This window comes from Suncus etruscus, chromosome 2 (assembly GCF_024139225.1).
Source record: "Suncus etruscus isolate mSunEtr1 chromosome 2, mSunEtr1.pri.cur, whole genome shotgun sequence".
Classification (NCBI taxonomy): Eukaryota; Metazoa; Chordata; class Mammalia; order Eulipotyphla; family Soricidae; genus Suncus; species Suncus etruscus.
Window position 1 is genome coordinate 59,187,297 of NC_064849.1, and position 27,743 is coordinate 59,215,039.

Genomic DNA, 27,743 nt, shown 5'->3' on the forward strand with positions numbered 1-27,743 from the left:
GGGGGTTCAAACCGCGGTCCTTCCTTGGCTAGCGCTTGCAAGGCCTTACCTCTAGCGCCACCTCACCGGCCTCATGATTCAAACTCTTTATACTGTTGATCATAGAAAAAGGTCTAGTATTCCAAACAAATGCATTATTTTATATATTTCTAGTTTAAAAAACATAAGCTATAATTTGGATACAGAATTCAATGTGCGTTTGGGGGTTGAGAGAAAACAAGTAGCAATAAATTATAAATATTTATTTGGAGGCTGTTATATTAGCCCAGATAAAAATGAAGCTCTAATGTTTAAGTTGAAGAATAGGAAGAATCAAGGCATATTTTGGAAGTAAAATTATCAGAAAGATAATAGACTAAGTTTGAGTAATGAGAAGAAAAAGATGTCATAAACTATTCATGATAGTGGGTCTTTTCAAATGTCTTTAACTGACAGTTATTTTCTCATATTCTGCACTCCTGTTTTAAACTCATAAGGATTTGTAAAATTAAGGAGCATGATTATTTGAACGGTACTCCAACATAAAAAATTTTATCACAGATATAATTCTGCAAGATATATTATATCCACTTCCAAAATGATAGAAAATTCTGTTTTCATTGTACCTAAGGTGTCCTTCCTAAAATTAAGAATGACACTGTTCCTTGCTTTCTCAACTCTTGTAGTTCTTTGTCTAGAATGTTTCTAAATGTTATTATAAATCACGAATTTGTATTCTCTATTACCCCTAAGACTACCAGCTTGTCATGGCTGAGACTTATAAAGACAAACAATATCATCTACAGGATAGAAAATTGTGTATCTCTACCACTAACTGCAAATTTTACTGTCCAGAGAACTTAATTTAAATATTCTTTACAATGACATTAAATGTGTAAATACCATTAATATTATTTAATTTGCTTATGGTAATTTGCAATTAACATTATATAGGCATAGATTGAATTTTGAAGGGCAATGAATATTTTCAATAATTGTATATTTATCCACATTAAAGATTTGTTCATATCTAGTACATATCACAAATTAAAACTTTTTTTTTTTGTCAAGGAGGGGGTAAGGCCACATCCAGCATGGATCTTAGGGCTAATTCCTTACTCTATTTAGGGAACATTCCTAAAAGTACTAGGGATCATATATAGTGCTAGAATTAACCTGTATGCAAGGCAAGTGGCTTAATCCCTGTACTATTTCTCCAGCTCTTCCTTCCTTCCTTCCTTCCTTCCTTCCTTCCTTCCTTCCTTCCTTCCTTCCTTCCTTCCTTCCTTCCTTCCTTCCTTCCTTCCTTCCTTCCTTCCTTCCTCCCTCCCTCCCTCCCTCCCTTCTTTCCTTCCTTCCTTCCTTTCTTCCTCTTTTCTCCTTACCCTTGTCTTTCTTTCTTTCTTTCTTTCTTTCTTTCTTTCTTTCTTTCTTTCTTTCTTTCTTTCTTTCTTTCTTTCTTTCTTTCTTTCTTTCTTTCTTTCTTTCTTTCTTTCTTTCTTTCTTTCTTTCTTTCTTTCTTTCTTTCTTTCTTTCTTTCTTTTCTTTTCTTTCTTTCCTTCCTTTCTGTCTTTCTTCTATCTTCCTTTCTTTTTCTTCTTTCTTCTTTTTTTCTTCTCTTTCTTCCTTTCTTTTCTTTATTCCTTCATTATTTTTCTTACTTTAACTATCTCTCTTTTCTTTTTTTGCTTGTTTTTGTTTTGTGGCCATATCCAGCTTTATTTGGGGGATATTTTACTTCCGGCTCTGCACTCATCAGAGATCATGCCTTGCTTGGTTTTGGGATCAAACCATGTTGGGCCTTGCAGCCAAACCTACTCTACTATCATTTCAGCTCCAAAATATTATTTTTAAAAATAATATGGGACCAGAGTGATAGTACAGTGGTAGGGCATTTTCCTTGCATGCTGCCAACCCAGGACAGACCCGGGTTCAATCTCCAGCATCCCATATGGTCCCCCAGCCTGCCAGGAGTAATTTCTGAGCACAGAGTAAGGAATAACCCCTGAGTGCATCTGGGTGTGGCCCAAAAATATAATAATAGCTATAATTTAAAAGCCTCTGTAAAGGACAAGAAAATTTATATTGAAGTGATCTCATGCAAATTACATAAAAAATTATCTGAAAATTTCCCAAGTACCCCCAGGAGTGATCCCTATGCACAGACACCTTAGTACCATTACCACAACAACAACAAAGGCTTTTGAAACAGGCTAATTATTATTATTATCATTATTTCTACTACAGAAAGGCAACTAAAGTTTTTTAAAAAAATCAAGCTGACTAAACACAGATCTTTTTTATTTTAAATTCTATGTCATATTATCTGATTAATAAATTTTAACGTGTACCTTTTACAGTTGCTCAGAAGTCATGCTAGTTCTTTTATTCATATTAGCAGGCAAGAACATTTTTAAGGCATATTTTTGGGTACCTGGGCATGGGAATATTTGGGAGCTTGAACTGGCTGGCATTACTTTGCGATAGCTTTAGTCTTGGTTTGGTCCTGTTTTGATCTTTTTTGGTTTGAGTCTTGTTTTTTTTTTTTTGTCCAACTGAGCTTGAGGCTGTTGACCATGAGGGCATAAATATTTTGCCACAATTTTGGTAAGTACAATATAGTTAAAACAAGGGAACTTGTGACTACTCCCTTTTGAGATACTAGCCCTGGCCTGCTTAAGCTTTTATAAAGGTCTTGATGGCTTCAGCACTCTTGGGCACTCATTGCCTTAGTACTTTAGGTCTTCAGTTTCTTTAGGTTCTTCTTAAGCTTCTTAGAAAAGGTCATGTTCCGTAGTAATTTGGGAAACCTATTTAAGAAACACATATCTTTGTAATTAGGATTTATTAATGACATTTCTGTGTCATTTTGGGTACTTAATTTTGTGCTATAGCTCTTAGACTTGACTAAATTTCTGTATCAGACTGCAGCTCTTCAAGTATTATGTATTTCTCTTTACTCAGAGATATTTTAGATTGAATTTTGAAGTTAAACAAGAATTTTTCACATTTTCTGTGCTATTAAACTAAGATTAAGTTGGGCACTATTATCCTGATATAAGGTTTAGAAATGTATTTTGTTTGTTTATTATATTAGATAACTTCTATTTCTTAATCTTTTCAAATTAAAACAATATTAATTTACATGAAAGTATGTTTTATTAGTACAAGCTATGCCTCTTCAAAGTATCATGAACATCATCAAAGAATCAGTATCCCTCTACCATACTCTATTGGACTTTCTGCTTCTGCAATAGCTTCCCAAAACTATCTAACAATTACACTTGTGCTTCTTTGGTTTTGCCTCTTCCAGGGCTTTGCTTCTCAGTGTCCCACATAAGTGATATCACTTAATATCTGTCTTTTTTTTCCTTAGAAACCAAATTTGAAAAATGCAATTTTCTCATTGAAAAGCATTTGTTGACATCTGTCTCTTGAATAAAGGTATGTTTAAAGCTCAGGGGAGGCAAGGTGTTGGACCTTTCCTACAAACCATCTAGTGACGGACTCATTTTTCTCTCTGCACAATTTAATTAATTGCTTCATTTTAATGTGTGAAAAATAACATTTGCTTCTAGGAACTCCAAGATGACCAATGACTATAAATGGGATAATTGGTTAAAAATTATAGATAATTTATGAAAGAATGATCCAACATAATTCATTGTATTCATTATTTTGTAAGTTAACACATTAAAAATGTGCTGTGACCCTAATATATATATCATGAAAAGAATGAAAAAAATAATATTTCCACATTCTCAAGGATTCCCTTACCAAACATGCATGTATGTCATAATGATGGGAAAGGTAAATGTTTCCTAAGGTTTTCCAATAATTACCTTACACATGTGATAGTATTGTATAAGTTTTATGTCTAAATTTCAAGACACCAGTTATTGTTGAAAACAGTAATTTAAGTGGATAAAATGTATAAGTGATATTTGTTATTTTTGTCATTGCTATAGTCAGGATACATTATTTTGGGAAAAGACAAAATAAATAAGGTGAAAAGCAGTTGCATTTTTGGAGATTGTCACAAGAGGGCATTTATGGATTAACTCAGTAACATTTTCTATATTTAAAAATACTAAAAAAGCATCTTCAACTCCCAAGTGCAAACTAATTTTAACAAAAAAAATGACTGGAGAAAGTTGTAAACATTTGTTTTAATTCTAATTCTAATCTAATCTTGTTTTTTAGATATTTTTGTGATATGAAAAGAAGTAAATTTTAAGTTTTAGATGTCAGTAATTCATTTCTCAAAAATACTGAGACCAGCTTTTAAAAACTCACATATTTTGTTTCTGGCATTTGTCTGTAAATTATCACAAAACAAATATGTATAATAAATATTATTACTACAAATGATAAAAGTAATTACATTTTAAGAACATGATTTTATCTTTTGTGTGGCAAACAAGCTAATTAATATTCCTAAGTATTTTGAAAACAGGTGCCATTTAGACAATACAAGCACAAATGCCTTAATAAAATAATGAAATGCTTAGTTTTATTAGGAAATAGGAAAATAAATTGCTTGAAGGAAATACTTTGGGGACTCAGTTAAGGGAGAACAAACCGAAACAAGTGTTAAAACGAGTTTTTCTTATGTATCTCTGTCTTCTTTATGAGTCAGATCTCTGAATATTTATCTCAGTATACCCATCCTGTAGACACTTAGAGACTACACGGAGAAGTGAAAATGTTTCTTTAATTTAGTTTGATCTTAGAAGCAATAAGACAAGGGAGAAATTTCTGTATTAATCAGATTAATTACTTTCTTGTACATGGTTGATTTCAAACCTGTAAAAAGGGGAAAATTACATTAGATTTATTGGGGTTGCTAATAAGAGTTTCTAATCAGAATAAGAGTAGAGTCGGTGATTTATTAAAAAAGCATCAAAAGTCCAAATATAATAATATATAAAAAGTAAAGAGGCAAGAACAAAAACTCAATTACGTGAAGAAGGATATACAGATGTAGTACAATGTGCATCTGGTCATTCTAGAATTAAATTAACTTCCACCCCCTAAAAGTTAACTAATATTAACAGTATTATTCCTACAGTTATTACTAAAATTTTCTATTTTTAATATTTTCTTTTATTGTTTAATATTATAGAATGACTATTTTGATAATAGCCATTATTAAATAGTAAACATACATATCCTTATATGATTTTATATCATATCAATAAAAAGTAAAAAGGTATAATATTTTAGATAAACTTTGTATTTTTTAAGATAAACACAATTTTCTTTAAGTATTTTAGCATAATTAAAACGAAATTCAGATTTGTTTTCCTTATGTTTTCAAAGACCATATTCAGGAAAAACAGTGAGACATAAAAAAAATGTTTCATTGTTTGAGTTAAATAACTATAAATTCAGAAATCTAGTCTAGTACTTATTGGAAAAGTGCTTTCCATAAATCATATTTTTATCTATAACATTGTGAAAATGTTGTCTATTTTAGTAGGTCATTGTAGGTATGAGTGTAAACATATTGCCTGATAAGTAGCAGACAGTAATTACCAGTCTTTTTAATTAGAAAACTATATTCTGACCCCTGTTGGGAATTTGAAATTATGTAATATATCATGATCACAAGATATTTCATGTGCTACTGTATATTTTTTAAATAATTTGTAATTAATTTGAGCAGTGAGAATAGTTCTGACCAGTTGGCTATGCAGGGATTATGCATGCTATGTTCTGGATGAGAAAATAAGAAGTGATGTGCCTCTTGATCAGTATCTCCCTTTCAGGCCTGGAAATCCTGGGCCTGAGATGATGGTGTCCCCACATAGCAAGAAGATCAGTCTAACAAGACATTGTGACTGGATAAAAGAGAATCCATCCTTATCAGTATTGGACATGTGCAAGATATAAATATTCATTTTTAGGCCACAGTTGCATATCTAATAATCCAATATAATTCAGACACTTTATTTCGTTAATAAGAAAGTAAAGTTTAGATAAATCAGATGCGTAAGTCTAAAAGGACATTGGGTAAGAGGCTTGCCTTACATACAGCTAACCCAGTTTTAATCCTTGGCACCATATATGCCCTCCAAACTTCACCTAACAGGAGTGATCCCTGAGCACAGAGTTAAGAAAAATCCCTTTACATTGCCATGTGTGCCCCCTCATATGAAAGAAAACTATCCAATATTAGAATGAAGAAACTAAGTCAATATATAGGTATAATGAATCCTTTCTCAAATACTTCTTGAGTCACAAAATTGCTTATATTCCTTATATGTAAATTCACCTGACATATAGTGCTAATTTCTCCATAAATTCTTACATCTCAAGAAATTTTTTTTTTTTTTTGGTTTTTGGGCCACACTCGGTGATGCCCAGGGGTTACTCCTGGCTATGCGCTCAGAAGTCGCTCCTGGCTTGGGGGACCATATGGAACGCCAGGGAATCGAACCACGGTCCTTCATTGGCTTGCAAGACAGACACCTTACCTCTAGCACCACCACGCCGGCCCCAAGAAATTTTAAATATTATTTATTCCTTCCACATTTATCAACAAGAGGCTTTCTAGCCAAAACAAATCTACTTGAAGGGAAAAAAATCCATTAATGTTTGTCTTCATTTTATTGAAATATCATGATTATTTTGTATTTTAAGTCATGCTCTAGCTATCAAATCTGCTTTATTAAGTATATATTTGAAACTAGAAATTTTTTCCAATCCATCCCACTTCCACTTTCGCTGATTGATTAGTGATTGAATTAAAATACTTATAATGATTTTAAATTACTTTAAGTTATAAATTCAATTAATCTGGTACTATGTTTTATACAGATCAGTTTATGTTATTTGTTTTTTTAGAAACTTTTATGGTATAATATGGGAGTGGATAATTTTTACCTATTGGTTGAATTTATTCTTTGAATATATGGCTACTCCTTTAGCGTATGACTTGCTTTTGTAATCATAGTACAGTGATGAGAAGTGAAATTAGTTAAATCTGTATTGGTATACTACTTTACTTAAATGTATATCCTTTTTTATTCTCTTACCAATTATTTAAATGATTTAAAGTAGTCTTGAGTATTTAATGAAAATAGAAATGGTTATTAAAAGTAAAAGTCTGGTAAAAGAAAATAACTGTAGCACACATAGTTTCAAAAGAAAAAAGATGGATAGTAATCAGTGAAAAATAAAGATTAAACTTATGGGCTTCCAGCTCTTGGAGGATCTCTTTCCTTGCTGAGAGCCAGGAGTTTTTGCCAGCATAGGGTATGGCAGGCCTCCGCCATGCCAAAGGCCTTTTTAACCAGGCCTAGGAGGGGTACAGGGCTTGGGTCACCCCAACATCCTTCCACCTCCTTCTTCTTTTTTTTTTTTTCGGAACTCCAGGGCTACCCCTGGGCCACATACCCAGGTTAGCCAGTGAGGTGGGTCCCAATGAGGAGCTTAAAGGGTACCCCAGGCTTTCCCCATTTCCCACCTGGAGGGAGGGTTTGGGTGGGGGATGTGAACTTCCGAGCTTCCAGCTCTTGGAGGATCTCTTTCCTTGTTGAGAACCGGAAGTTTTTCCAGTGTGAGGAATGGCAGCACAAGAGGTGCTGGCTTCAGGAATTTGCAGGCAACTTTCCTTACTAGCCCTGTCTATTGTGAAACTGTGCAGGTGCTAGACAATTATTTGGATATTATTCAGTTTAGTCTATTTGTCATGTACAGAACGTCTATGTTGTATGCTCTCCCTCCTGCCCTGGCTCTCACCCAGAAGCTGATTTTGTTCCTTTGCTCCCTCAGTCCCACCGCCTATTACCCATATTTAAACATTTTTATTCTCTGTTCTTGGTTCCCCATGAAGCACATTATTGTCCTCACCCAAGCTAGCTACCAACCAGCTACCAAGTTGAGAGAATGGACTTTCAGGCTGGGAAGAGACGAGTACTCTGTTCATACTTGTTTACTTTCAGCATTCTCCTGGCCACCTCCTTCCTTCATTGTGCAACTGTGGTTGCTACCATACTAGGTTTCTGATCAGTTCCCACTCAAATACATTTCCCGATATGGAACTGCTGGATGTCATTTTGTAGACTCCAGAAGTCCAAATCACAGACCAAAGTGGCGTCCAGGATTCAGCACCCTCCTCCCGACTATTTCCTGTTTTTTTTTTTTTATATGATTTTTATTTTAGTTATAGTGGCTTACATATCGTTCACAGTAATATTCCAGGTACATTTACATTGAATCAGGGGAATTCCCACCACCGAATTGTCCTCCCACAACCGCTCCCATCCTGCCGCCCATATCCTCCGCTCTCCCCCTCAGGGGCTGCTAGAATGCGTTGATCCTTTCTGTGTCAAGTTTATTACTAGTGGTCTTATAGCTGTTTGGTCTTGGTGCCTCCATTACTGCCCCCTCTAATTGGGAGGCGGGACTAGAAAGTTCAAGTTATGTGATTTTGTTTGAGGAAGAGAAAGGTAGTATAATGGGGTAAAAATCGACTACGCCGACTATGAGCAGAGTCATTCTAGGGGCTCTTTTTTAATATATAATTTTTATTTTGATCATAGTAACTTACGTATCTTTCACAGTAATATTTTAGGTACATATTAACATTGAATCAGGGGAATTTCCATCACCAAATTTTTTCTCCCTCCACCCCCGTTCTCATCTTGCATCCCATGTCCCCCACCCTCACCCCAGTGCTGCTAGAATGAGTGGTCCCCTCTGTGTCTAGCATACTACTTAGTGATCATACAACTGTTTCATCTTGGTACCCTCCATTATTTCCCCTCTATTTGAGAGGCAGAACTAGATAGTTCAAGTTATGTGGTTTTGGTTGAAAAGAAAGCAATAAAATGGGGTAAAAATCAAATAAGCAGAAAATGGGCAGAGTCCGTCTAAAGGCTCTCAACCTCAGTTTGAGAGAGGAAAGGGAAAAAGGAATTGAAACACCACAAAAATACAAAAATAAATATCAAATAAAATATCCAGTGAGCACTGCAACATAAAGACAAGTGCCACATAATAGTCACAGTCCTAAAATAAACACATGACAGAGGGCAAAAAGGAAAAAGAAAAAAAAATGGTGATACCAACTTCAATATCCACACCAAAACAAAGAAGTAAAAAAAAGTAAATAAATAGATAAGTAAATAAATAAATAAAGATTATTTTGTGCTTTTTTTCCCTGCATAGGCACAGTAAATATTGGGGACAATAGACAGGGAATTTCCTTGGCCTAAGAGATACAGGGTTTCTCCTGCCTTGAAGTATACTGTCATGGGATTAACTATAGACCCCTTGCATATTCATTTACTCTCTGCTCCGTGCTTTTGAGGTGTATGGAAGACATCTGCTTCGTCATGGGTGATAAAATCAGGCCTCTTTATCTAGAGATCGTGTTATCTGCACAGGTTAAGGAATGAAGCTCATGATGAAGTCTTTCTTTGAGGTTTTAGAAGTTCTGTTTCTTCAGTGTCATTTTAATCTGTCTTCTGTAGTTGGTGGTCTTGGTTATTACGCTGATCCTAGGATGGAGCCTGGGATAGAATCTTTCGTTATGTTTCCAGAAGACCCGTTCAGTTGCAATTGTCTCAGTCAGACCTCTGGAATTAGAGATCTTGGTTGTACAAATTGTAGACTGAAACCTAGACTAGGGCTTTTTTATTGGTCCCAGGATACATACTGCCCAGGCATGGTTGTATCAGCCAGTTCATCTGTAGATAGCGATCTTGGCTTTTGCAAAGATCAAAGGTGACCAGTCTTCTGATTTTGTCTTATCATTAGCTGGTGAGGTAGGACAACCTGCTCTTAGATCAAGTTGTTCTCATTTCTTCTTTGTCAGGATATTATATTAGAACTGGCACATGTTGATGTAGAGCAGTATTAAGGATGCCCCAGATAGAATTTTGTTCCTGGAGCTGTTGTGGAGAGCTGTGTCATTTTTATGTCTGGGATCAAGGATTCAAGGTTGGATGGTCAGTATCTAATCACCTGGGATCTAAGTTGGGTCCACATGATACATGTTCAAGGTGGGAGGTGCCTCTGTATTTAAAAAAATTTTTTGAGTTCTTATCCCTAGTAGTTAAGAGCTTGTTTTTATACATAAGATTTCCCCATTTTTTTGGTATGCCTTTGCAGGAAGAAATTGTGCTACATTATATTGCTGGTGCATTTGGGGGTGGAAAGTTAAAAAAACAGAAACAAGACAAAAAATAAAATATATATATTCACATATATATATAAAGAAAAAAGATTTTTTAAATGAATTAAAAAAGTAATTAAAAGAACAAAGTGATGTAGGAGGCTACGTTACATTTGGGGAAAAACAGGTTAAGAGGTAGTGTTATATAGGTCTTAAACTTATGATGGAAGTATAGGCTTCCCCATTGTTTTTTGAAGTTTTCTTGTGGGTGTGGGCTCCAGGGTGCCTTTTCATCACACACATGCTGGCCTTCTTGAGATTAAGAAAACATTTGTGTCAGAGAGGTCCTGGATAGAGTTCTTGCAGTGGGGATCCTTTTGGAACTAAGTCCAGTATCAAGCAACTGCCCATGTTAGGGAGAGGTGATAAGGAGGGCCACACAGCATGAGTCAGCAGGGGTGTTGGTTGGATTTTCTTGCCAGGGATGAGGTGTGGGTTTGAGTGGGTGTCCCTTCGCTTGGGTTCTGGGTACTGGCTCGTTGGCGTAGGAGGTCGGTTTTGATGCCTAATGGATTAAGAATTGAGGGTGAAGAGTTTTAATAAGGTGGAAAATCGGGTTGGGATTGGGGGGGTGAAGGGATTGTCGGATTTCTGAAGGGGGAAGGGGATAGTATATGGGAGGGGCTATATACACTATAGGTATGGATTGTTTACAATTTAGGTTTGGCTCTCAAGGAGTCCTATCTCTTTGTGCTCATGCCCAATATAAACATATAGAAGTTAGCTTAGGTATAGCTTAAGAAAAAGAGGTGGGGAGAGCAAGAGATAAGCTGAGTACAGAAAGATAGATAAATATAGTACATCTAAAGGTAAAGAAACTAATAGATCAACTTTTGGATACATATAGGTTTCGCATCATGAGTACTAAACGCTGTGTTAACCTCCTGACTATTTCAAATTACATAAAAGGGTCATGCATATCTCCTTTGATTATCCTAGATTTATTCCCTTAACCTCTATAACTATTATTGAATATCGCCTTAAACAGTGACAATTGTGCCCACTATTTTATGGTTGTTTGTTTTTCTTTCTTTGTGATGTGTTCAACAAGAAATGACGGTAGAAGAGTCTTTCACTTTAGAATTCATTTAGAACCAAGGTAAAGGGATTATTAGACTTGTTCCCTTGGCTCCCCATAGGCACCAATAATACATGTGGCATTGTTTCTCTTTTGCATAGGTGCATTAAAATGGGAAAAGACTACATATGCAAACAAGTTATTATCTAATAAAGACAGGAACACAAATTTTGTAAAGCAGTTAGGCCTTATACCCTGAACAGTGGCATAATGACTTGGCTCAGGCCTCAAAGAATGGGCATTGCCCTACACCCCTGAATCATTGACCATCTACGGAAACAACCACAATTGTCGACATCACCAAGAGGCAAACATCTACCAGGGAAGATACTGCCACTACCCTGGCATTGACTTTATTACAAGGAACGTTCACTTGACATCCAGATGAATCAGCGACAGCAGCAACTTGCCTGCAGGGCAGGATGCTCTGCATCTGATGGTGAGGTGAGATTGAAGGATGCTCCACATCCTGACTTCGATGAAACACAGAAACCACACAAACCAGAATCCTTCTGGCACAGAAACCAGAATCAATGACAGAAACTGGTTAACAATAACAGCTAATGTGTGAAAAAATAATTCCCCGTGACCACAGAGAATGAACAAGGGGTTGGACAACCAAGTATGCTGGAACCCAGAGTCAGTTTTATGCCAGAGAGCTTCAGGGATAAGATCTCTTTGTATTTAGGACAAGGCTTTTTTCCCATTTTACCCATATTTTGCTGGGCCTATGCAAACAACAATTGCCACTCTCACACCATTATTGTTGTACTTTTTTTTTTAACTCTTATTCTTAAAAAAAAAGGAATTTAATAAACTTTCTGCTGGTGCTTAAATGAATTCATTGTGAGTCAATGGTTTTCAAAAAATATTCTTTCCTTTCTGTCTCATCTCTATAGTTTTTCTTTTAATTTTCTTTTTTTTTTAATGTTGCTTTTGGTCTTCCTAAAAAATGTATTATTATCAGTTATGTCAACATGTAATGCTTTTTCTTTAAATAAATTAATTTTAAAAATACTTAAATATAAAGATTATGTGAATCCAAGTAAGTAAAAATGTATGCAAAAAAATAGACTCCTATGGGTCAAAGATACATTACATTAGGCAGAGCACTTGCCTTGTAGTTGGCCAACCCAGTTTTGTTCCCTGGCATGTCATAAGTTCCATTACGACCCACCAGGAGTGATTCTTAAGAGCCAAGATTAAGTTCTAGTCACTGCTGGGTGTGGCCCTCAACAAATAAAATAAAATAGAATAAAATTAGACTTCTAGATGTGATGAAAGGAGTGTGAAGAAATGGTAGATATCAGATGATACAAATAAAAATTACAACTTAAGAAAAGCATCCCATTTTTGTTATTAAAGATCTCTTTGATGAGTTTTGAACATAGTAATTAATTTTGTTGTAATTAGATTTTCATTAATTTACTATCTGAGTATAATAATATCTTATTGCTTACTTGTGATTTCATTTCTTCTAACATCTCTATAGTATTCCATTGTATATATGAACCACAATTTCTGTTGTTTGAACATCTGGGTTGTTTCCATATTCTAACTATGTAATTAATGCTGCTATGAACATAGGAGTGCAGAGGGCATTACACAGTTTGAAAGTGGTTGATGGTTTGATCTCAGTCATACAGTGTTACAAAATCCATTTCTTCACTAGTGTACACTTCCCATTTATATTCCCAGTTTCCTTTCCACCTCTTAATTTCTTAACTGGTAAAAGAAAACTCTCAAATTTGATATATCTGACAAAGATTGATATAAACTCCAGCAGAAAAATATTTTGTAGAAATTTCTCCCAGGTCTATGCTGCACATTTATGTGGTATTGCTCAGTCACTACAGTGCCTGAGATCTCTAGAGTTACCATAATAATATTTGGGATAAGGTTACACTCACTTTACCCTGGAAATCACATGATGCCAAGAATCAAACCCTGGACTTGTTTGTTCCTTAATTTCTGTACTAGTTCTCAAGATTCACAACCACAAAACTCAGTTAAACATATTACTTTATTTAAATACTATGGTTTACAAATATGTTCAGAATGCAGTTTATAACATACAGTTTGCAGAATATAGTTCCAACACCAATCCCAACCCACCATTGAATTTAGATTCCAACCCACCACCAAACCTGACCCTGTGTCAGGTAGAAAATAAATGTCAAATTGAATTATCAGAAAATATTTCAGTAAAAGAAAATCTGTGAAAATTATTATAGCTCAAAAAGGGGTTTTTAAGTCATTGAGAGTTTACTAAGCTGTTTGTTGTTAGTTGAACATTCTGTGTTGTTTTTATTTGTTGAGCTTAGTTTCTATGCTATTTTCTCATTTAATTTGGTATGCTCCTACTGAAGTTTTAGTATTGAAGAATTTGGAGATGTCACAGCCAGCAGCCACTCCAGCTTGCACCAAGATCTGAAGATATGAGTCAATGGGTTTACAAGGCAGTAACTGTGGGATATAGACAGATGTGGCTGGGAGGTCTTTAAGAAGTACAGGTGTGTAGAAGGAGGCTGCTCATCTGCACTCCAAGAAGACCCAAGTCAAAAAACTTAAGTTTTATTCCCCAAAACACACAAAAAGAAAAACAGCAAATATTATACATAAAATGGAGATGTAATAAGTGTGATTTTTTGAAAATGTTTATAAAAATGTTAATTAATTTGGAAAGAGGAATAACCAAAAACTTTAAAAAATGCATCCAAAGGTATTCCACTTGTAAAGCTGTGCGTAAAAAACAATTTTATATGTTTATTATATTTAGTCTCCAAAGAGTAAGTACATCCTATGTTGTTTAAGAATATATCTGATCATAAAGATAATTTCCTAATTTATCTTAGAAAAAGTAAGATAACATTAATAGTAAGATTTTATGCAATCTCTCAAACTCAATTCCAAGGTCTGTGAATCAAAAAGTACCTTGGCTTTTACTCCCCACAAGAATATATCAAAAGTCTTAATTGGGAGTCTTATATTGCCTATGGAAGCTCAATACCTGTATAACAATACAACTTAAGATGTGTATTACTAAATATACAAGTAGCCTCCTTGTTTTATTTGAATACCTTTTCTTTTTAACTCAGTTTTATTTATTTGTTTTATTTTAATATATACATTTTTTCTCTATCCTTACCATTTTTGGTGCTGCTTGGTACAAAAAGCCTTGACTGGGATAAAAGCTAAGAACAAAATCAGATGACAGAGACTGTGTGTGCAACCTGTCATCCTTACCCAGAATAGCACCAGCAACACAGTATGACACCATACATTTTTGTATGGGCACAGTAAAAAAGGGGAAACCATAGACACAGAAACAAGATCTTATCTTCTAGGGATAAGAACTCACTTTTTATAGCAGAAGGGTGCCTCCCATCCTGAACATGTGTCATGTGGATACAAGCAGTCCCCAGGAGATTGGACAGTGTTAGTCCAATCTGAAACCCCAGATTCCCGACATAGAAATGATACAGCTCCGGGCAACACCACCAGGAAATAGAGCTCCATTGGGAGATTCATAACACTACTCTGGCACCAACTTGTGCCAATTTTGATATGACAACAAGGAAAGGAAAACTTGACATAAGACCAGGCTGTCCTATCACATCACCTAACACTAAATGGAAATCAGAAGAGATATTATCCTTTGAACTGTGGAAAATAAGAGCTCCAACAACAGAAAACCGATTTTGACAACCGTGACTGAACAGAACCTACCTTGGGACTAATAAGGAAAACCCTACCCTAGGCTGTAGCCCAGGACACATAAACAACAACAACAACAACAACAACAAGATGTCTTATTGCAGAGGTCCAACTTACACAACAGAGACTGAGCAGAACCTTTGGATCCATAATATCCTATGCTTTGGCTTAGGTACTGAACAAAAACAGGGAGCAAGTGTTACAGAAGACTGAACACAACAACAATGATGGATAGGAACCTCTAGAATCTAGAGACTCTATCCTAGACCCTGACCTATAACCCACGCAAATACCAAGATCGCTAGCTACAGTGGCTTGATTTTCTCACACACAACAGAGAGGAAACTTTCCTGGCATCACAAAAAAGCCTTTGGAATGGGGTCATGAGTATATATGGAGCCAGGGGTTGATCCCATGATGGTATGCTTCAAGGATGGAGAAACCCTGAATCTCATAGGTCACAGGAATTCCCTTTCTTTCCCAATGCTTACTGTGCCTATGCAAAAAAAAAAAAAAAAAGTGGGGGGAACGCCAAACCCTACCACTCCAGCACACATACTTTTTTTAATTTTGCTTTGATTTGTTAGTTTTTGACTTTATTTTCCTTCTCTTTTTTCTTCCACTTTTTCCCTTTCTTTTTCACTCGTGGTTATTATTTAGAGATTTATTTTTATTTTTATTTGCCGGGTCCATTTTTTTCTTTTTTCTTCCATTTTTCTTTTCTTTTTTTTCCTCTCTCTTTTTTTTTTTAATTTTTTTTGGTAGTTTTTTTCTCCCCTATTTCTTATCCTTTTTATCTCCAATGATGGTGGAACAGATGCTCAATCTACAACAGGCTGTAAAGTGGAGACCAGTTGCACTAGCATTCTGGGGGTTAGAGGACGGAGATATGGGATGCATACTGGGAACAGGGGTGGAGGGAGGACAGCACTGGTGGTGGGAATGCCCCTCATTCATTGTCACTATGTACCATAAATGATGCAGTGAAAGATTTGTAATGTACTTTGGTCACAATAAAAATTAAAAAAATAATTATACAAAAAAAGATTTTATGCATTTAACTTCATATAAGACTTCATAGATCAATCTCTGCTGTTTATAATAATGTAGATTATGTAAAATATTATGTGTTAATTTAAGGTGATTAATTATATGCAATGTTAAAATATAATTTATTATAGGTTGTAGGGCTTGATAAATTCTTGGAAATAGGTCAACATTGACAGAATAAAAAATAACTGATTGTGTTTATATGCATCTAGACTGTGTGACTAGTCTCTCACTCAGAGCTGTGTAAATACTATATGGCTAATTCCTCATTCCTGAACCAGGAGATAATGATATGACATAACTGAATGAGCTCATATGTGTAAAATATTTAATTATGCCTAATATAGAGCAACAAAGACATAAATTTCAGCATTTATAATCATCAGTAAACTGGTGACAACAAAATTATGATTATATGAAATGATCTCAAAAGTACCTGGACAAATTTAATTTTTTCAATAAATTGCTTATGGACAAATGAGAATGGAAAATAGCTTTAATCTTTATAAAATAATTTATTAGAAAATGTTAAGATCTAGAATCATATTAATAATCTATGAAATAGTATCTTTATTTATACAGGGATCATGTTATCAATGCTCAAGGTAGAGTTCATCTATCAGCCATCTGATGTAGTGATGAGGTTTGATGGTGCAAGGAACCAACAAGGACACACTGCATCAAGTATCAGGTGTATCAACAGGGCTGCATTCTGCCTCAGTGCTTGGGAAAGGATGGAACTCATTGCCTCTGTAGTCAACCATATCTGTACTCTATCCCTTTAGCCACATGCTTACTCAGATGGTTCATATTTTGGGAGTGGGTTTTTGGGTCCCATGCATGGTGGTACTCTGGGTTAATCTTGAATCTGCACTCAGAATTTACTCCTGGAAGGCTCGCTAGGGTGACCATATGGGATATGAGGGATCTAACTGGGTCAGTCATGTGCAAACCCCTAACACATCTACACCTAACATGCTCTGCTATTATTCCAGCCCCATGGTAATTCATTTTTAAAGACTGCATCAAGGAAGAATTTCACTAATTTTTATTATTATTTAACATTCCAGAAGGACCCAGGAAACACAACTAAAATTTACAAGAAATAGGTTGTATGAGTTCTGAGAGATATCACAGTGGTTAAGGCCTTGCCTTCAATCAATCTACGTTTGATCTCTGGCACCACATATGACCCCAAATGCTCCACTAGAAATGACTCTTGAGCACACAGCTATGAAAATATCTGTGTTTGACCCCAAAAACAAACAATAAATTAAAAGTAAACAATAGATTAAAAAAAGATTAGGAAATAATTTTTTAGTTGTTATGGAAGTTAAAGGTATATTGCAATGTGCTGCAAAAGCTGGTTGTATAATTATGAAGGTCACACAATTAAAATATTTTTATTTACAATAGTAAAAATTTGCTACCAAACAGTATAAGCAAAAATTGAAGTCATATATCAAAAACTATAAAATTAGTAGGAATGAATTTAGTCAGGATAGCACACATACACACACACATATACAATGATGTATACAACTTTTATGTGTGTATTTGTTGTAACTCAAAAAACTTTACAATAGAAATAATAATCTGGACTGGAGAAATGGTACAGGGGTTATATATTAACTTTGCAGATGGCTGACCTGGTTTGAGCTCTGTGGAAAGATTTCCTTAGTCCACTGATATGGTTTCCTGGGAACTGCCAAGGAGAGATGCCTGAAAGCAGAGCTAGGAATGAGCTTTGTGCACTAAGGGGTGTGGCCCAACACCCATATCTCCCCCAACAAATACTAAACTGTAAGTAAGATTTCAAATTGACAGTCTAGTTGTTGCCTTTTCAATCAATAGTGATCACTGATTCACTGTAAAATTTAATAAAATATTCTGTGTGAAGTGAATATATGTGTATATATAGTATTTGAAAGATAGTTTCAAGACAACAAAACTGAGCAATAACTCAACATTTTAGTGTAATACTGTAACTATTTTCCAAGATTGTAATATAAGCTTATAGGAAAGGGTCAACAAAGAAAGAGGCTTTGGTATAAAGGGATGTAAAGACTAATAGAAAGGAGTTCTGGAAGAGGTACTCTAGAGGAGACAAGCAAAAGACAAGATAGTTTGTAAATTGAGTCATATCCCTTATGACCTCCTGGTTTCACTGCTCTAAAGCTATTGTGCTTTTCTTTTTTTGTGATTCTAGTTCCAGAAAGTCAATTACTGGAGATGATTATTTCATCTGTTATTCAAACTAACTCTGGCTAATTATATGACAATTTGTGAAATATTTTCTTATTTTTTCACTGTAATTCCAGTGTAGTTAGACTAAGGAAATATTTCCACAGTAAGAAGTTACATAGGAAAAGTCTGGTTATCATATTCCAGGAACTTTAGAAACACCTTTTATAAATTAAACTATAGAATGAACAGTCTGCCTTAGTCCAATGAAGTTGGAATTCACTATTGATGAATTCACTATTAATTTAAAATTTAATGTCTTTTGCACCTAGTATAAGTTATTTTTCTGCTTTGTGTTTTCTCTAGCCGAAGAGATAGTTGACTTCTTTGAACAAAATAACTAGATATCAAATAGGAGCTATGAAGCTAAAAACTGCTATGCCAAGTTGTAAACTGCAGCAAATTTTATGGTTGAATTGAAAAAAAAAAATCCTTAAAGACCAGGCTTATAATGGAAATGCTGACAAAACCAGCTCTAGCAGCACAAATGTGGGACTATTACCAGGCCCTTAGGGTGGACTAGTTGATATCATTTGCACTTTAAGCAGTTTAGGTGTTAAATTGCATGCAATTGCACAGTGTGATAAAACACCCTTCAAAGATATGAAATAATCCCTCCTTTTTCCTGCACTATTTTCTTACAGGAAATCTTAACTCATAAATGGTAGTATTGGGTAATTTGTTTCTAGTAAAATGCAGCATAATCCATTTAGTTACAATGCTTATCCCGTTCCAGTGGCAAAATGTAACAGGTGTAGGGTATTTTCAATAGACAGTAAGCCTAATTTCACAGACCCGCATTTAGATTCTGATTTTCCTCTTTATTGTTCATTTACTGATTTTTTTCAAACAGCAATTTAAAACCATTTGACCAAAAGAAAACAGGAAAGTAGCAATAAAAGCACTATTTTTTAATGTAAAAAGTTTAATGGCACTGACCTGCTTACCATCTCCTTTGCCCCAAACTGAAAACACAGTTAAAATAATGTTGTCAATTTATGGTTTTATAGGAGTTTCTTGTTCAGTATTTCACATTAATTATATTTTTATTTAGTTATGTAACAACTGTTATAGAATGATTAGTCTCTATCTGAACTGATTATACAAAAATAAAGTACAAATAATTTAGATTGTTGTCTATTACTTAATGAAGATTTTGGATTCTTGCTTTGATCAAATAATGATGCATTATGAAAGGCACACCTAAATGAAAACATTGTTTAAAGAAGTTCGTTTGTAAAATTTCGGAAGTTTTAGTGGTAGTATGTGCGTGGGAAGCATAGAGTAGTTGACTCAGGGACAAGATGGGAGTGTTTTGTACTTGTCATCAATGCGATCAATCTTTTAGAGATTTTTTTGGGGGGATGGGAACACCCAGTGACGCTCAGGGGTTACTCCTGACTATGCGCTCAGAAATTGCTCCTGGCAAGAACAAAGCAGATAGAGCATGCACTTTGCATGCAGTTAACTCGGGTCCCTAGCACCTGATATAATTAGAAAGTGCCTCTTGGAGTGACCCCTGAGAATAGCTGGGTGTGGATGCTCCCCACTAAAAACAAAAACACTAGATTTAGAACCTAGAGTTATAGTGCAGCAGGTAGGACACTTGTCTTGCATGAGATGGATTTAAGTTCTATCCCTGGTATCACATATGCTTCCCTGAGCCCATCAGGAATGATCCCTGAATACAGAGCTGAGTAAGCTCTGAGCACTGCCAGATTTAAACCAAAAACCAAAAAATTAAGATAAAATTAAGTAAAGGAAAAACAAATGTGATAGTCTTAATAATTGATGAATCTGTTAACAGATATATGAAAATTCACTATATGATATGTTAAATAATAGCACTATATTCTCTACTTTGGGAGGTGGGCCACTCCCAGCTGCTGAGTACTCAATGTGATTACATGTGTTTCCAGGAGGAGGTATCTATGTGCGCCAAGATCATAAATGTGAGCATTATTGTACACTTACACACATACACTAAAGTATGATAATCAAATGTATAAAAAGTAAAAGACCAGGGCAGAAGATCTTGGGCACTTTAGTGATGATGTAACAACTATGATATAAGAACTAAAAGTGTAAATACTATTAAACTATGTTATCTAATTAAAAAAAAAAAGAAACCGCTCCTGGCTTGGGGGATCATATGGGTTGCTAGAGGATCAAATCGTGGTCTGTGATAGGCTAGTGCGCACAAGGCAGACGCCTTATGGCTTGCGTCACCACTACGGCCCCTTTTAGAGATATTTTTAAGTTCCCCAACTTACTAGAATGTTGTTGAAGAGGGACTGCTGAATTGCCCCTTCATGAATTCTTGATAAATTTGGCCTAATTCTGAGTTTATGAAGTTATCTGCAATTCATTGCCAAGAATCCTTATCCACATGTTTAATTTTGAAAGAAAACAATATTATTTTATCATTTTTGTTGGAAATTTTGGTTCATGATGCTTTGGAGAATAAAAAAGGGCCACAAGAACAAATTAAAATGGACAATAAGATGGAAATAAAGTTTTTTGTCATAAATGAGGTTAAATTAAAAAATTAAAGGCACCTTTTGGTGAGAGGATTGGCAATTTAAGAATCATTCATTTTTAATTAATTCATTTTAATACCCTTATTTAAGCACCATGATTACAAATATGTTTGTAGTTGGGTTTCAGTCATAAAATGAACATTCTCCCTTTACTAGTGCAACCTTACTACTAGCAATGTCTCCCATCTCCCTCCCTCCCACACCCCTGCCTGTCTTTGAGGTTGGCATTTTATTTCTCTCACTCAATACCATTATCACAATATTTGTTAGTGTAGTTATTTCTCTTACTAAACTCACCACTCTTTGAAATAAGCTTCATATCATGGGCCAGTCCTTCCAGCCCTTATCTCAATTGTCTCTGCGTATTATTACAATAATGTTAAGGATCAGTCTTGAGCTAGAGCAACAGTACAGCAGGTAGGTCATTAGCCTTGAATGTAGCAAACCTAGATCTGGTCTCCACCCTGAGAACTACCAGGAGTAATCCCAAATACAAAGTCAGGAGTAACCCCTGAACATTGCTGGGTATGGCAAAAAGGACCATACTTAGAATATTAACACAATAAAGGTAGGGCAACTTCATCTTATTTTTGAAAGGATATAATAGTTACCTGTTGGGTTACACCTTCTTTTACCCAAAACAAAATCATCCCTGGTTTCTTTGTATGTTTGTTTATAACTTGAATTTACCCTCAAAAAGGGATTGGTGGGTTTACTGCTCCACCCAGGGATGATCTCTGTACTCAATAAAAACAGTAGTTCTGGCAGGCAGCAGTAGCTCCATACTAGGTAGAAGACTGCCAGACTACACATGTTTCACCCTCAGCCAGGACTGGATTATTTCTTGTGTGACCCTGATTCAGACTTGTTCACCTGGGCTGGAGATACAGTGTGTGCGATGCTTTTACAGTTACCTCTAGAAATTTCCTGGAAAAAGTTCTTTATGGTGTAGCAAATTTTAAGTTTTATTTTAATATATCTATTAACTCATGCATATATCCATCTATCCACCTTAATTCACTCATGGGATGTTCTGTTAACTCATGAAATTATTTACTTAATTTTCTTATGCCACACATAGGAAAGTATTGGTTAGGTTAATTATACAGAAATGCATAAAATTTTATCCTTATCCACTTGATGTGTATTGAATTATAGGACATTCATTCAATAACAGTAAACATATAACAAAACTGAAATCAATTTTAATAATAATAATAATAATAGTAATAATAATATATTTAAGCACTGTGACTACAAACATGTTTCTGGTTGGGTTTCAGTTATAAAAAATGAACAACCCCCCCTTTACCAGGGTAACCATCCCATCACCAATGCCCCATATTTCCCTCCTCCACCCTTGCCTGTATTTTAAACAGACATACTACTTCTTTCACTCACTACCATTGTCAGGATAGTTGCTAGTGTACTTATTTCTCTAACTGCACTCACCACTCTTTATGGTAAGCTTCATATCATGGTCCAGCTTTTCAGTCCTTATCTCTATAGTCTCTGGTGTTATTACATTAATCTATTTTATTTTTCTTAACATAAACTTATAAATTATTTTAAGTAGAAATCAACTATATTTTGAGTTTGTTCTATAAGTTCACATTTATTACTCTTCTCAAGTTTTTTATGTTGTTGTTTTGTTTTGGGAGGCATAACCTTACCCAACTTTAAATTGTTTTACAAAGCAATAGTCATCAAAAATGGTACTGAAATAAAGACAGACTCTCAGATCAATAGAGTAGACTTGAGTATTCAGAAAATGTCCCCAAGACATACAATGAATTAATTTTTGATAAAGGGGTAAAAAATCCAAACAAAGCAAGGAAATCCTCTTTAACAAGTGGTGTTGGCACAAGTGGTTAGCCACTTGCAAAAAAGCAAACACAGACCTCCATCTAACACCATGCACAAAAGTCAAATCCAAATGGATTAAAGACCTTGATATCAGACCCCAAATCATAAGGTAAACAGAAGAAGATGTAGGTAAAACACTCCATGACATTGAGACTAAAGGCATCTTCAAGGAGGAAACAGTACTCTCCAAACAAGTGGAAGCAGAAATAAACAGATGGTAATATAATAAGCTGAGAAGCTTCTGCACCTCAAAGGAAATATTGCCTAGGATAGAAAGGCCACCCACAGAGTGAGAGAAACTATTCACCCAATACTCATCAGATAAGGAGCTAATATCTAAGATATATGAAGTACTGACAGAACCAAACAAGAAAAAAATCTAGTCCCACCAAAAAATGGGGAGGATAAATGAATAGACACTTTCTCAAAGAAGAAATACAAATGGCCAAAGGCACATGAAAAAATGATCCACATCACTAATCATCAGGGAGATGCAAATCAAAACGACAATGAGGTACCATCTCATGCCACAGAGACTGGCACAGATCATAAAAAACAAGAACAATAATTGCTGGTGGGGATGTGGAGAGAAAGGAACTTTTATTCACTGCTGGTCAGAATGCAGTCTAGTCCAGGCTTTATGGAAAACAATATGGAGTTTCCTCAATAAACTGGACATTGTGCTGGTGGGAATGTGGAGAGAAAGGAACTCTCTCATTTATGGCTGTTGGAATGCAATCTAGTCCAGCCCTTATGGAAAACAATATGGAGATTCCTCAAAAACTGGTAATTGAGCTCCTATATGACCCAGCTATAATACTCCTAGGGATATACCGTAGGAACACAAATGTGCAGTACAAAAATCTCTGTCTCACACCTATATTCATCACAGCACTATTTACAATAGCCAGTCTCTGGGAACAACCAAGATGCCCTCCAACATATGAATGGTTAAAGAAACTATAGTACATAAACATAATGGAATGTTATGCAGCCTTAAGGAGAGATGAAGTCATGAAATTTACATATATATATGGATGGACATGGGAACTATTAAGCTGAGTGAAATAAGTCAGAGGGGGAGAGAGAGACATATAGAATAGTCTCTTGCTATCTATGGGTTTTAAGAAAAATTAAAGACATTGTAATAATACCCAGAGATGAGGGCTGGTAGGACCAAATGACAAAAGGGAACTCACCTCAAAGAGGGGCTAGTACAGTTAGAAAAATAATACACTAACAAATACCATGACAATCTTAATGTATGAGAAGAGTAGAATTTCTGTTTCAAATACAGGAAGGGGTGTAGGAGAAAGGAGATTGGGGCCACTGGTGGTGGGAATGTTGCACTGGTTAAGAGGGATGTTCTAAAAAAAGAATAAAAGTGTTGAGTTCTCCCACAATTATTGTGTTGTTATTGATATCTTCTTTCAGATTTGTTAACAATTGTATTAAATATTTTGCTGGTTTCTTATTGGGTGCATATATGTTTAGGAGTGTTATTTCTTCCTGTTGTACATATCCCTTGATTAGTAGAAATGTCCATCTTTGTCCCTTACAACTTTTCTGAATCTAAAGTTTCTGTCATCTGATATTAATATGGCCACTCTAGCTTTTTTAAGGCTGTTGTTTGCTTGGATGATTTTCCTCTAGCCTTTGATTTTGAGTTTATGGGGTTTTTTTGTTTGTTTGTTTGGTTTTGTTTTTCAGGCCACACCTGTTTGATGCTCAGGGGTTACTCCTGGCTAAGCACTCAGAAATTGCCCCTGGTTTGGGGGGACCATATGGGATGCCGGGGAATTGAACCACAGTCCTTCCTTGGCTAGCGCTTGCAAGGCAGACACCTTACCTCTAGCACCACCTCGCCAGCCCCATTGAGTTTATGTTTGTTATGACTATTTAGGTTGTTCTTATAGGCAGCAGAAGGTTGGATTCAGCTTTTTAGTCCATTTTGCCACTCAGTGTCTTTTAACAGGAGAATTTAGTCCATTGGCACTGATAGAGATAATTGTCATGGGATTTAGTGCCATCTTTGTGTAGAAGTTTGGTGTGTCTGTTGGTTGATCTTATCTTTTTTTTCCTTGCTTATTTCTTTTTTAATATAATTATCTTTATTTAAACACCGTGATTACAAACATGATTATAGTTGTATGATTACAGTCATGTAAAGAACACCCCCCTTCACCAGTGCAACATTCCCACCACCAATTTCCCAGATCTCCCTCCTCCCCACCCCCCTACACCTGTACTCGAGACAGGCTTTCTACTTCCCTCATTCATTCACATTGTTATGATAGTTTTCAGTGTAGTCATCTCTCCAACTGCACTCATCACTCTATGTGATGAGCTTCATGTCATGAGCTGCACCTACCAGCCCCCATCTCTCTTGTCTCTGAGATACTGTTAAAAATGTCTTTCATTTTTCTTAAAGCCCATAGATGAGTGAAACCATTCTGCGTCTTTCTCTCTCCCTCTGACTTACTTCACTCAGCATAATAGATTCCATGTACATCCATGTATAGGAAAATTTCATGACTTCATCTCTCCTGATGGCTGCATAGCATTCCATTGTGTATATGTACCACAGGTTGATCTTATCTTAAAGTAGACCTTTCTGTTTTTCTTTTAAGGTTGGCTTGTAAAGTCTGTAAAGTTTTTGAGATGTTATTTATCCGTGAACCTATGTATACTTCCTTCAAATCTGAAAGTGAGTCTGGCTGGGTGCAGTATTATAGACGAAGAATTCATTTTGTTGAGTTTTGTTACTATGTCCCACCACTTCCTTCTGGCCTTGAGAATTTCTTGTGACAGGTCTGCTGTAAATCTTAAGGATGTTCTTTTGAATATAATTTCCCCTTTTGATCTTGCTGCTTTTAGTATTCTATTCCTCTGTAAGATTCATCATTGTGACTAGGATGTGTCTTAGGGTGCTTTTCTTCTGGCCTCTGTTAGCTGTACTCTTCGGGCATGCAGGATTTGGTTGCATGAAGTCTTTAGCTCTGGAAATTTCTCTAAATGATGTTCTTGACTGTTGATTATTCCTGGGTATTTTCTTCCTGGTTCTATGGGACTCCATGTTTCTTATGTTGTTTCTGCTGCGTTTATCAGAGTTCTATTTTCTTCTGGTCACATTTTTTGAGTAATTTTTTTATTGTATGATTATTTTCTTTAAGGTTCTTTTCCAATTTCTTCTGCTGTATAAAGTTGTTATGCGTCTCATTTTCCAGCTCACTGATTCTGATCACAGCTGCTGTTACCCTGTTGGAGTGGCTTTCCATTGATGTTTTCATTTTGTCTACTGAGTTCAGACCTGTTATTTCAGTTTGGAGTTTTCTGATTTCTATTTTGATACGCTCTTTGTTCTTATTGTGCTCCTTTCAACTTGATCTATGCTTTCTTGAGTTCTACAAACATCCTTCATATTTCTTCTCTAAATGCTTACCTGAGAAACTAACAAGGTAGTAGCCAGTTTGGAGAGCATCGAAGCTGTTATCTTCATGCTCTATGCCTAGTGTTGGCCTATTGTTGAGTAATTGTTGTAATATTGTTTTTGCCTGTCATCTCACCTGGATCTTCCAGGTGGGGTGATTAAGGAAAGAAATAAATAGCTTGTTGGGGAGGCATAGGAGCTCTTTTGCCAGAACTGACGGCTTGTTCGGTTTGCTTTTTGGAGCTGGCTGCAACTAACAAAAGACTTTCTTTGCTGAACCTTTGGTCACACCTGGCAGCACTCAGGGGTTACTCCTGGTTCTATGCTCAGAAATTGCTCCTGGCAAGCTTGGTCTCCTTCACCGTGGAATGTTATCTTCTGGCCATCTTTCATGCCTTTGTCAATATGAACTTCCAGAATCTTCTTCTCTCGGACTACCTTTCTTCCGTTGCAGCTTTTACATCTGTCTTTAGGACTGATCCGTTCCCCGTGACCCTGGCATTCCATGCACACAGACTGAATTTGCTGAACCATCCCAGGTCCTATCTGATGAATTCTTATTTGCATTCCAGTACCTCGGCAATTGGGACAGCATTCTACTGCTCCTTTCTTACCACCTCGGCATTCACATTTGTCACAGATCACATTCTTCTGCAGAGCTAGCTTTCTTGTTGCACCAATACATAAATATTCTATGTATAGAGAGCTGATGCACAACATTTTTACCTCTTCTTTCTCTCTGCATCCTTCCTCCTCCTCCTCCAAAAAACATATCAAAGATGTCCATGGGGGAGCCGAACCCGCCACCTGCTCCACCTTCTTTAATTGCCTGTTCACCGCCTTTGTCATATAAATCCCTTTTCTTAGCATCAGAGAGCACTTCATAAGCTTGAGAAATCTGTTTAAACTTCTCTCCTTCATTTGGATTCTTATCCGGATGGTACTTCAAGGCTAGTTTCCGGTAAGCCTTTTTCAATTCTTCCTGAGTAGCATTGGGTTTGACCTCTAAAACTTCGTAATAAGTGGTTTCTTTCACCATTTTCTACAGCCGGGGAGCCAGCGAGGCCGGTGTTGACGACCCACGGGGTCAGGAGCGGTGCTGCGTGGGCTGTGCGCAGCTGGAGCGAGCTGCTGCAGCTTCCCCTGAGCCTCTGAGGCGGGCGGGCCAGGCGGCGTCAATGAGCCCTCAGGAATGATGGCTTAGAGGACCAAATCCCTGGCCCCAGAACAGCTGAGAGAAGGCTCAAAATGGCTGCCGTACTTCAGGTTAAACAGCAGAGACCAGCTTCACTGTCTGTGGGCGGGTCTGCTCACTTCATGTTATAAAAATTTTGTTATTTGTTTATAGTTTTTTACTTCTTAATTGGATACTTTTTAAAAATGTTTGGGTCACATCTGGCAGTGTTCGGGGTTACTCAGCACAGAATATTCTCCTAGTAGACTTGGGGTATCATATAGGATACCAGGGGTTGAACCCAATATAGCCTCGTGCAAGGTAAGATCCTACCCACTTTGCTAGTCCTCTGGCCCTAGTTTGACTTCTTTTCGAAGGTGAATTGGTATGGTTTATATTGCTTTATCTTCAAATGCATTTATTAGATTTTTAACTTATTCCATTCAGCTTTTGTACTTCTCCATTATATTTATGCTTGT

General features: G+C 36.0%; 1 pseudogene; it reads right to left on the bottom strand.

The window, feature by feature from the left end:
- Positions 1 to 27,129, bottom strand: part of LOC126001699 (dnaJ homolog subfamily A member 1-like) — a 45,057-nt pseudogene extending 17,928 nt beyond the window's left edge.
- Positions 27,130 to 27,743: the final 614 nt, after the last annotated feature.